This window comes from Galeopterus variegatus, unplaced genomic scaffold, assembly GCF_000696425.1.
Source record: "Galeopterus variegatus unplaced genomic scaffold, G_variegatus-3.0.2 Scaffold3533, whole genome shotgun sequence".
Lineage (NCBI taxonomy): Eukaryota > Metazoa > Chordata > Mammalia > Dermoptera > Cynocephalidae > Galeopterus > Galeopterus variegatus.
Window position 1 is genome coordinate 157115 of NW_007729644.1, and position 11990 is coordinate 169104.

At 37.8% G+C, this 11990-nt stretch overlaps 1 long non-coding RNA gene across 1 annotated transcript in view; it reads left to right on the forward strand.

Annotated features, from left to right (window-relative positions):
* The window catches only part of LOC103600980, a 26339-nt gene extending 17768 nt beyond the window's left edge, over window positions 1–8571 (forward strand). Inside the window, exon 3 of the long non-coding RNA XR_551429.1 lies at window positions 8133–8571. This is a non-coding gene — a long non-coding RNA (uncharacterized LOC103600980). The remainder of the gene's footprint in view (window positions 1–8132) is intronic.
* The last annotated feature ends 3419 nt before the right edge of the window (window positions 8572–11990 follow it).

An 11990-nucleotide genomic window follows, 5' to 3' on the forward strand; every position in this document is an offset into this window, starting at 1 on the left:
GGGTCCGTTGGCGGAAAAGGAAAAAAAAAAAAAAAAAAAAAAAAAAAAAAAAAAAAAAAATCTCTCTTTGATAATTCAGACTGTTTTGTTAAATATATGTCTTATGGGTATAGAAGTAAACACTGACTTACACAGTGTGAGTCACACTATGGTAGTCTTAGTCACTGATTAGAACCATCTTAAGAATGAAAATCATTCAGAAAAGAAGAAAGTCAAACAGACTATTCTGACACTTGTAAAAACTACCGAGGTACTACTGTCACCCTAGAACACCAGAACTTATTCTCCCTAAGTGTAACTTTGTAACCTTGTGCCAGTCTACCCATGTTTCCCCAACCACTGCCCCCCCTTCCCTTTCCGTGCATCTGGTACTTTGGAAAGTAGGACTACTAGGACTAATATTATTTCATTATCCCAATTCAGTTGACCTATTAATACAATTTAACTTATTTGTTCATTCAGTGAATATTTGTTCACTGGCACATAGAGTTCCAGTATTATTACAGGCTCCAGAGATATAATGATAAATAGTACAGACATGGTCCCTTCCTTCATGGAATTTACATTCTGATGGTAAGGATAGATTATAAACAAACAAATAGTATACAATATTTTAATAAAGACAGTATAAGGCAACAAAGTATCTGGGAGAATCAAAAGTAGCTCTTTAAGAAAAGAGTGGTCAGGGAAGAAGTCCTGTGACAGTGACTTGTGAAGAGGAAACTTAAGAGAGTGAGGAGTGAGCTACACCTGGGCTGAGGGGTCGCATCCCATGCAGAGGGGAGGAGTCCGGGCCCAAACCCGGAGGCAGGTGCGTTTGGCATGTTTGAGGAAAAACAATAAGACCTCGAGCATAGATGAGGGAAGGAGAGGCAGAGTTTAGTGTGGAGAGAAAGAAGTCAGATTATTTAAAACCCAACAGGCCATGATAAGAAATTAGTATTTTATTCCCTGCATGGTGGGAAGCCTTCAGAGCTTTGGAGCAACAGGTGATGGAGGATATGACTTATTTAAGAAGACTTTTCTGGACAATTTTTCCATTTTGTGGAAAATAACACTGAGGAGTCAGCAGGTAGGGAAGACAAGATTGGAAGTAGGAGATGTGTTAGGAGGCGATGGCAGTTGTCCCAATGAAAGTTCTGTAGCTTTGGTGACATTGGTATGTATGGAGGTGGTAAGTATGAAGAGTCAGGACACATTTCAAATCAGAGCTGATGGGACTCACTGATGAAATGGATGTTGGTAAGGAAGGGTTGAAAAGAATGACTTGCTGTGTATGTGTGCACGTGTGTGTGTGTGTGTGCGTGTGCACCTGTGTGCGTGATCCTGAACAACTGAGTCTGCAGTCCCTTATCTGGTATCTTTGAGCCCAGATGTGACCTGAATTCATAACTTTTCAGGTTTCAGAAAGGTGATAACGTGCCTATTCCAAAAATTACCAGATATTTCCAGCAGGGCTTGGGTAGCTCTCAAGAATATATCTGCAATGAAACATATAAGTATTCACTTAAATAAAGACAATTGATGGCTTCTCATTAGTTCAGATAAGGTTTTGCTGCCAGATGAGTTCAGGTTAGACCAAGTTTAACTGCCAAATGAAAAAAGCCTGGTTCTTAGAGTTTTTGGCTTTTCAAACTTCTAGATAAGGGATTGTTAACGTGTACCATTTTCTGAAATGGGAAAGATGTTAGTGAAAATAAAAACTTTTGAATCTATGAATTTTGGGAGACCCATTAGACATTCAAGTGCCCTTAACAAATAAATAGGCAGCTGGACAGATGAGGGGTCAGGGCTGAATATACACGTATAAACTTTAACGTTTTCAATATGTAGATGTGTTTAAAATCATAGGACTAGATGAGATCATCCAGGGAGTTAAAATCCATATAAGTGAGAAGAGAATCAAGAGCTGAGTCCTTAGGCACTCTAACATTTAAAGGTCAGGGAGAAAAGATAGTAGAGGAGATTGAGGAATGGGCAGTGTGCCCTAGCATCCTGGATGCCAAAGGAAGACTGTTTCTCAAGAAAGAGGAATGTCAGATGTCAAATGTTGCTGCAAGGTCATGTAACACGGAATGAGCATCAACTACTAATTTCTGCATTGTGGAGGTCTTTAGTAATCTTGACAAAACGCTCTCATTGAAATGGTGGGAAAAAATCCTCATTGGAGGGGGTAGATGAGAGGATTGAAGGTGAAGAAGTGGGGGCAGAATGTACAGCTAACTCTTCAAAGCATTTTCTATAAAGGCAATCATAAAGATGGGATGAAAGCTAGAGGGGAGTTTGAAGGTAAAGTAATTTGTTGAGTGTGGGACATATTAGAGAATTCTGTTGGGAATACTGATAGGAATGAGTATGTAGGGTGTGAAAAATCTTTGGAGGGAGAGAGAAACAGAAAGAGAGAGTAGGTAAGAAGGAAAGGGACTACTTAGTACAGAGATTGGATCTAGGAGTAGGGGTGGCTCATCCATGGTAAGGAGAGGGAAGGCAGAATGTTTGGAACATTTGCAAGTAGGTAGGTGAGAACCTGGTGATGGTCCCCTCTGGGTACTTTTCTCATTGAATGAAATAAGAGGCTATTTGCAGAGAATGAACAGGGGAGAGGGGAGTGGCATTCGAGGAAAGAGGAGAAGGTGGGAAGAGCCACCTGAGAGATAAGGCCTGTGGCAGAGGAAATGGAGTGGAATGGGTGGTGCTGAGCACCTGACCACAGTCATGCACGAGTATTTAAACTGACATCAGGGGCTGGCCATTTAGCTCACTAGGAAGAGCATGGTGCTGATATACACCAAGGTCAGTGGTTCAGATGCCCTCAGCACCCAGCCGTAAACTGAGATCAGTCTCCCTGTGTGCCTTCTCCCTGCTATAGTCAATTCAGCTTCTTCTATGAAGGCTCGACTCAAAGCAGATATAGGACTAGGTTTACAGAGTTCTTATTTTGCCAGAAAACATAAGTGGGATGTGTGAAAAGAGGGGAAGTTGGTTTGAGGGCCTCTTTATGGGTATTAAAGCTTGATTGACCATGCAGTCTAAGTTAGGTAAGCAGAGAACTGAGAACATGAGCAAATGATGGAGAGTGAGAACGTGAGTGAGGGTAATGGGTTGGAGGTGGAGAATGGGGCAAGGTATTGCTGGAATGGACACTAGAATCAGCCACCTTTTGTTCTTCTTAAAGGGCACAAAATGATATAATAAACACATTTTATGTGTAGACAAGCTTACACAAGAAACACAGTTTGTGAGATGAATATATGGTAGGCAATTATATTTTCCTCTTTGTAGCTGTGAGATCCTTTACATTTCATTATGAGGCTTTCTCTCCAAAACAGAAGCAGCTGTTAGAACTGTGGCTATTCCTACAAATAAAACAAAGCTGGCAGATCTAATTTTAGGATGCTTTTCCTTGACAACAGCATTTTATGTATTGCCTATATAACCATAAAAAATTGGCTCCAGAAATTAATGAGACTGTATTTGGTCAAGAAAATTAAATTCCCTTTTGCAGTTGAACTGCAAACACATAACAGGGCTTTCCCTTCACCCTGCTCTGGTGACTGAAGTTTTTATTTATTTAATTTTTATATTTTTGTTTTTTATTGAAACGCAGTTGATTGGACATATCTGTGAGGTACAGCATTGAATATCAATACCGTGGTGCAATACGTGATGCTCAAATCAGGATAGTTAGTATATTCAACATCATGCAATGTATCAACTTTCGTGGCCCTTCACCAATTCCTCCCTTACCCCCTCCCTCTCTCTCTTTCCCACCTCTGATAACCTCAATTCTGTTTTCTCCTTTTGGAAGTTCAACTTATTATTGTGATTGTTGTATTTTTCTTTCTTTTAAAAATGTATTTATTTATTTATTTAGCTCCCTCTTATCAGTGAGGACATGAGATATTTCTCTTTCTGTGCCTGGCTTATTTTACTTAACATAATGTTTTCTAAGTTCATCTTTGTTGCTGCAAATGGCAGAATTTCATTCTTTTCTGTGGCAGAGTAGTATTTCACTGTATGCATGCCACATTTTCCTTATCCAGTCATCTGACAATGGATGTCTAGGTTGGTTCCAACTCTTGGGCTATTGTGAATAGAGCTGCAGTAAACGTGGGAGTGCAGGTATCCCTTTGACATGATGATTTGCATTCCTTTCAGAATATTACCAGCAGTGGAATTGCTGGATTATATGGCAGTTCTATCTGTAGTTGTTTGAGGAAACTCCATACCGTTTTCCATAATGGCTGTACCAATTCACAGCCCATGGACAGTGTAGGAGAGTTCCCCTTTCTCTGCATCCTCACCAGAATTTGTTATTCTCTGGCTTTTTGATAATAGCCAGTCTAACTGGGGTGAGATGATATCTCAGTGCGGTTTTGATTTGCATTTCCCTGATGCTTAGTGATATTGAGCATTTTTTCATGTGTTTATGTGCCATTCGTATATCCTCCTTTGAGAAATACCTATTGAGCTCCTTAGCCCGTTTTTTAATTGGGTTATGTGTTTTTTTACTAAGTTGTTTGAGTTCCTTGTAAATTCTGGATATTAATCCTTTGTTGGTTATATAGTTTCTGAATGTTTTCTCCTACTCTGTAGATTGTCTTTTTGCTCTATTAATTGTTTTTTTTTTTTCTGTGCAGAAGCTTTTCAGTTTGATATAATCCCATTTGTTTATTTTTCCTTTTGTTGCCTGTGCTTTTGGGGTCTTATTCACAAAGACTTTGCCCAGTCCTACTTCCTGAAGTATTTCCCTTATGTTTTCTTTCAGGAGTTTTATAGTTCCTTGTATTTAAGACTTTAATCCATTTTGAGTTGATTTTGGTATATGGCAAAAGAGGTATGTGTCTAGTTTCATTCTTTAACATATGGATGTCCAGTTTTTCCAACATCAATTATTGAAGAGGCAGTCTTTTCCCCAATGTATGTTCTTGGTGCCTTTGTTGAGGATCAGTTGACTAAGTATGTGGGTTGATTTCTGGGTTCTCTATTCTGTTCCATTGGTTCATGTGTCTGTTTTTATGCCAGTATCGTGCTATTTTGGTTACTATAGCTCTGTAGTATAATTTGAAGTCAGGTAGTGTTGTACTTCCAGCTTTATTGTTTTGCTCAGGATTGCTTTGGCTATTTGGGGTCTTTTGTTGTTCTAGAAATAGTGAAAACAATCCTAACATTTATATGGAACGGTGACTGAAGTTTTACTGTTTATGGTGTTGATGGTGGATGGCAAGTTTTAACGTATGAATCAGTAAAAAAAGGCCAACCATGCAATGAATGCCTACAGTGAAAAATGGTTTTAATCACAAGGGTGTGCAGATTGTTTCACTACATAAAGTTTGTTGTTCCTGTGTTTACTCTAATAGCTTTAGTTGACCTAAATAATTTGGACTTTTAAGTTCCATTTTGAGAACCAAATTGTTCTGTAAATCTGCGCATGCTAAGCAAGCAATTGATTATCCCTTTCTCTGATGATTTTGTTACCAAGAGTGAAGTTTGCCTTGGTTGAAATTTTACGACAAAATAGTCACACACACATACTCACATGAAATAATGATATATAACTAACGATAATATTGTACTGATTAGGCATGAAGAGAAGTAAAAGTCATTGTTTCTATTGAGTCTTATTACAATTATTGTCATATATGGAATTGGTAGGTCACAATGTTAAAGAGTTATGAAATTTCAATGTTAAGGTCACTTGTGGATAGATTTTGCTTTTACTTTTGGTTTTCAGCAGATTGAATCTTCTATTTTTATACAATAAACTAATTTGAGGATAATTATATGTGAGTTATATCAACATTTAAAAAATTAATCTTTGAAATTTTTGCTGAATTCCTAATTGACATTGCAAAGTTGCTCTTATTTGAAGTTTGTTACTGGGCGCTTACCCCAAAATAATTCTTGCAATTCTTAGATCCTTGGTGAGGTGTCCCCATACGTAATACTGTGCATTTCATGGTTGGAACATTTAATTTCCTTCTCAGCTCCTGGAAGTCCTCTACTGCTTTTCTTCTCTTTGAGGATTGCACTGAATATACACAAACTTGGGACTGTGTACCTTTTATTTATTCTGCTATCAAAGCTGTGCTTGAATGTGGCAAATTGCCAGTCATACACGTTGGCTGGGTCTTTAAAGAAATATAAATTTTACTTCCTAGGTACTAACCCTTTACTTCGTATAGTATTTTTACTTTCAAAAATTAATTCTCATTTTTATTAAAGTAATAAAATAGTGCCATAAGACAATAAAGATGGGAGTTTTCTTCTCTACCTTTGGTGCTAGCCAGGTTTGCTTCCTGAGACACCAACTTTCACGTTTTAATTTTCTTCCTAGATTGCATCCATATTTTTAAATAATAATTTTATATAGCTGTTTCTTGATTTATCTATTTAAGCATTATTTACTGATTTATAGCCTTTTTAGATGAAATTCTGACCACTCCCTTCTTGACTAACGCTCCCCTCATTCTCCTGATATAGTTCTATTGCCATTTCAGTGAATCGATTTAGTGTTTATAGTCTTATGACTAAATTGGCTTCACTTCTGAGCAAAGTAGTGAAATATGAATATGTTTCTTGTAGAATATAACTTCTTGTTTTTCCTGGAATTAATAAATATGTCACTTTAATTGTTAGTTTGTTGGCCTCAATTACTGCATACCTATCACTTTCCAAGTTCGCCAAAAGAATTGTAAAACACCCTTCAACATATTTCCCACACTTTCAAGCACATCATGTGCTTTTTCTGTTCTACTCTTTTCCTTGGAGACATTGTTTCCCCCCCCCCAGTTCCTTCTGGGATTATCTAAAGCCTGAGGCACAGCTATCCCCTGGGACTGTTCTTTGCTTTCATTCTGGGAAATCCCTTTGACACCCTCAAGAAGCCGGTCTATTGTTTCCTGGATCCCATTCTTTCTTATTTTACCCTCATTTAGAGGATGAGATAAAGCACTTGAGAAATATATTTTTAAGAATGCATTTACATATGAAAATATATTTATTTTATTTTGAAATAGCTTGATTGACTCTAAAATAATCAGTTATAAATCTCTCAGAATTTTGTAGATATCAATTCATTGTCTCTTCACTTTCAGTCAGTCATCTTTTTATGTGAATTCATCCCAACCCCTATATAGGAGCCAGCAATTTTCCTGATTTCTTCTGTTTTGAAATTTTGTGATAATAACCTTAGTGTGAGAATTTTTGTACTGGGAAATTGGTTACTTCTTTCAGTCTCGAAATATGTGCCTTTCAGTTTGGGGAAATTTCTTCATTTTTTTAATCTGATAATTTTCTTCCTCCTCTCTCTCTTTTTAAAAAAATTCTTCCTTTTTGGGATTTTTATGTTGTACATCCTGGATTAAGTCTCAACTTTTCTTATATTTTTTCTCTTGTCAATTTTTTCCTTTTTTCCTTTTTAACTTTTTTTTTTTTAAAGATGACCGGTAGGGAGATCTTAACCCTTGACTTGGTGTTGTCAGCACCACACTCTCCCAAGAGAGCCACAGACCAGCAAAAAATTAAAATTTTAACATCTATTTTTTAAACCCTTATAATACTTTTCCAAGACCTGACCTCATTTTTATTTTGATTGATTCTTATTTGTAGCTACACCATTCTTTTGTTGTGCATGTAATAACAATTTTTATGGCTCTGAAATTAATTTTAGTTGATTCACAATTTTTCTTTTTTTACATGAACAGACTTCCTATGGAGTTCTGTTTTTGTGTGTTTGCTTCAGTGTATCATTCATGTTAAAGGCTTTCCTCGGAGGTCTGGTGATTCTTGGCTGTGGGCTCACATTTAAAGGAGAGACACTGAAAACTTATTGGTGCTGTGTGAATGGACAGTGTTTGCTGACTTGTGGGCTTCATAATAGAGTGGTAGGTGATTAGCCATTTAAGTGGGTGATTACCAAATGCCAGTATCTGCAGATCTTTCTTTGGAGTTGTTTATTCTCTGTATAGGAAAATAATCTAATCTCTTGTCTTAGATGTTTAAACCTTGTTAAATCCATTCTAAAGCTGAGTGAGAAAAGAAGTTGATGTCATACCATTCATTATGTACTTTTAACTTACTTTTTAAGGGTAGCAGTTTACCTCTCTCAATATGTGTTTTAATTTCACCAGGAAATAAACATCTGATCTTCGAAAGTGATGTGGGAGTAGCAGTTGCTATGTACTGAGGAGGAAAATGAGGACCTACCTTCTTCTCTTTATACAGACTTTCAACCAAAACCCTACTTTCAGTCCCACTCTGACTTCCTGAAATCTACAACACGTGAAGCCTCCGATTTGGGCATCTTTTCAGAGTTCCTTAGAGTGAAACCTTTGCTTCTAGCTGTTATTCTTTGCTAAGATTTTCACTCCTCCAAATACTTTCCAAACTTCCAAAAATGAAATTGATCCGCTTGTATCTTGTTGCCTTCTTTCCCATTCACTTTGTCCTTCTGAGGAATTTACAACACTTTTATGTCTTTACTGTCAGGTTAGTAGAGTCTTAGGGGGTAGCAATTACAGATGTATGCATTCAGTTACCCATGATTAAAAAAAAAGATGCACTAAAGTTTTTAAATAATTTGGAATTAATTCATTTTTTCTTTTTCACTTCAATTGTCTTGAAAACCCTGTAAGGCAAGACCACATACAAACTCCATTTATCATATAAGGAAACCAAAAGAGAAGATCTTCTTAAAGTAATTGTATTACGCAGGATTCTGTGCAGAAGCCAGAAACCACTCTGGTATTTCAAACAGAAAGGGCTTTAATACAGGAATTGATGTTTATAAAATCACAGGAATGCTTGCAGAAGCTGGAAGTCAGGAGCACACACTGCACTAGCAAGTTGAAAGTTCGCCACCATGGCTGTGATTTGGTCAGGAATCAGTAGTGCTATCACCCTGCTGCCTCTAGACACCCACAGAGCCAGTGGCTGGGTAGGCAAAGGTGGAATCCAGCCAATACAACTGCCTCACGGCCTTGTTTGCCAGCCAAAAACAGAAGCAGGAGGATGCGCCTCCTCACTTTGCCTTCCAAATACTTCGAGACTGCTTTTAACTGACTACCTAATTCACATCTAAAACTTCAGCTAAAATGATCTGGGAATGTAGATTTTAGTTTTCAAATCTCTCAAAGTAGAATGAGTCAATTTAAAGTATCTACCACAGTAATACAGCGAGTTTGTGACACAGCTATAAACAGAACCCAGGTCTTTGTGACTTCTGGTATTTTTCTTTCTACTGCTTCCTTCCATTAAAGAAATAAAAAATATAAAATAATAAAAAGATATAAAAATCACATTAAAATTTGCCATCCAAATAGAATGATTATCTAAATTACAGTAACAATGGAATTGACATGTTTTTCTTTTAAGGCTTTTGTTTCCAGCAGTCTTTGCTAATACTAAATGGAAGACAATATTTTGATTCTCATTGCAGAATACAGGAACCTGTATTACATGTTTACATTAAACTAGGCTACTTAAGGCATACAAAAATAAAATACTTAGTCTTTCTTCTAACTGGGTAGATAAAACTATTAATTGGTGGTACACCTGTTAATTGGTCATACATTATAAAATATAAAAGACGTATTTTTCTTTGTGGTTGAAAAGACTCATATCTGTTTTGCGTCAGGAATTTGTTACCCCATCAAACCTTGTAAGGTAATATTGCCATTGCCATTTTGGAGAACAGTAAGTTGATGCTCAAGGTTAGATAACTCTACCAAATAATGCTGATATTGGATTATTGAGTAGGATTTAAATATTGTGCTTTTTCTCTTATATCAGGCAGCATTTTGAGAAGATTTGAGATGAATCTTGATGAAGGGTAGGATTTGGGTGGGGAAAAGGGTAGGATGAGTGTCTATAACTCAAATTCCATTAGGGGCCAAAATTGAGGGAGGTGTGTTGGGTGGGGACTGTGGTAACTCAGAGAGTGCCTCTTGGGACAATAGCCTCCTAGTCCAGCTTTTTTTTCTATCAGATTATCAGCACATAGTGGTCATTCCTGATTTTTAGAAAAAAGTCAACATTCATATTTTTATGTATAATCTTTGATTTAAAAATGTTAGCAAATAAATCATAGCTTTAAAAAATCACCGATCGGGTCAATGCTGTGAAGACCAAGTTAAACACATGTGTAATAGCATGTTAAAATAGGATTCTTTCCATTTTAGCTTTGGCTGAGGCACCGAAGGCCAAGAACAATGCAAAAAGTGCCAACCAAAGCCAGATCCTATATGCTGGACCACCCATACAGGAAAAGTAAGTCAGTGCAAAATGGATTATCTGGCATTAGAGACAGCCCTCTAGTCTGTATTGAACAGACTTACTTGGAGCAAGAGCTGTCAATGTGCTGGCACCCTTACCACATCCAGGGAAAAGTCTAAAGGCGAGAGACTGTGGCTGGAGCTGCCTTTGTTTGCTGGCAAGGAGAAAGAGGGATTACTGAGCTCTCCACCAACATCAAGCACACATGTTCTCTGGCAGGCCAAGTGGATCCTTAGAAAGAAGCCAGCCTGGGCCAACTCAAAGGAGATCCTGCCTAAGATGACTGCCTGGACGTGAAGAGCAACTCCAACAGAGTGGACCACTGGAGCTAGGAATGAGAGAGAGTCCTTAAATGTCAGGTAGAGGACAGGTGTTACCTGCCTCAGGAACTGTAGCCAGAGGACTATAGAGGGATGAGCTCCAAAAATCCCGTGGGGAGGAGGGACTCCACCAGAGAAAAAGTCACTTTTTAAAAGGAATCAACACAGGAAACCAATTGTATCTGCTCTACTTGGATAAAACTGGGCCATTCCTCCTAATTCCTTTCCCCTGGGGCCTGGTAAGTTAGAGAGTTGGGGTGGAAGGAAACTCCAACCTGAAGCAGGGTGGGGAGGGTAAGGCTGGAAAATGCTTCACTTTGAAAGGACGGAGTTCTGATTATTACACTGAGGTTGGACATTTTGACTTCTGAGATGAGACTCATCTTGTGACTGAAAGGGACCAGAATGTCTGTGAGAGCTGGATTTTGTTTAGTGATGGAAACAAAGAAATCCAGAGGGTGGGCATGTAGGGGCAATGGGAGGAAGAATAAAAGACTCCTTATTGACTGCAGTATTTTTCTTAAACACTTGCACATGTCTGCAAGCCAAAACTGTGGGACAGAGAGTGATGGCTGGGCAGAGGAGGTGAGCACTGGGTGGAGAAAGTATGATCGATTATGTTAAGTAACAAAAGACATAAAGCTTTCTGTAAAAATACTTTGTATTCTCTTTTGTCTTTTTTTTTTTCTTTGTAAAACCAAATGAGCTTGGAAGGCTCTTGCTACACATTTAGATGCGCGAACAAAATTGGCAGTTCTAATGCTTTTAGATGTGTAGATGATAAAAGGTTACGTTAGCTTAGGAAACAGCCCAGTAGAGACCATTCAACTTTCTTCAAATGATAATATATGACTCAGTTGAAGACTCAGTTAATAATTTTGTATGCTCCCTTAAAGCCCACTGCAATTGATTTTTTTGAATGTACATTTTTCAAGGACTTAGCAAAGCAACCAAATTAAGAAGCGTTATCATTCTATGATTACATAGCCACTGAAGTGCCATCATGTGGAATTTGTTCAAATACTGGCATAAAATGCACTGCAAAAGATAGTCCAGAAAGTCCCCTCGTGTCTGTTAAGGGGAGATTTTTGTTATGTATGGCAAGGAATGCTTTGGCTAATCATTATAGTTTTTGTTTTGCTTGAGTTCCTGATAGTGTTTTGTTGTTTGAGACTCTTGCGGCTGCCTTAATGGCCAGGATGAGGTTAGCACAGAGTGCATGTTTTACATAATATAAAAAGTGTGGTTGAAAAAGCTGCTGGTCCCCTGCTCATTTGTTGCCACCATAATAGAACATGTGGGCATTGCATTGTCTGACACCCATACTAGGCCTGGAAATTGTTTATGTAATCCCCCACACAATTAAATATATGAGTAACAAAGGCAGCACTAATG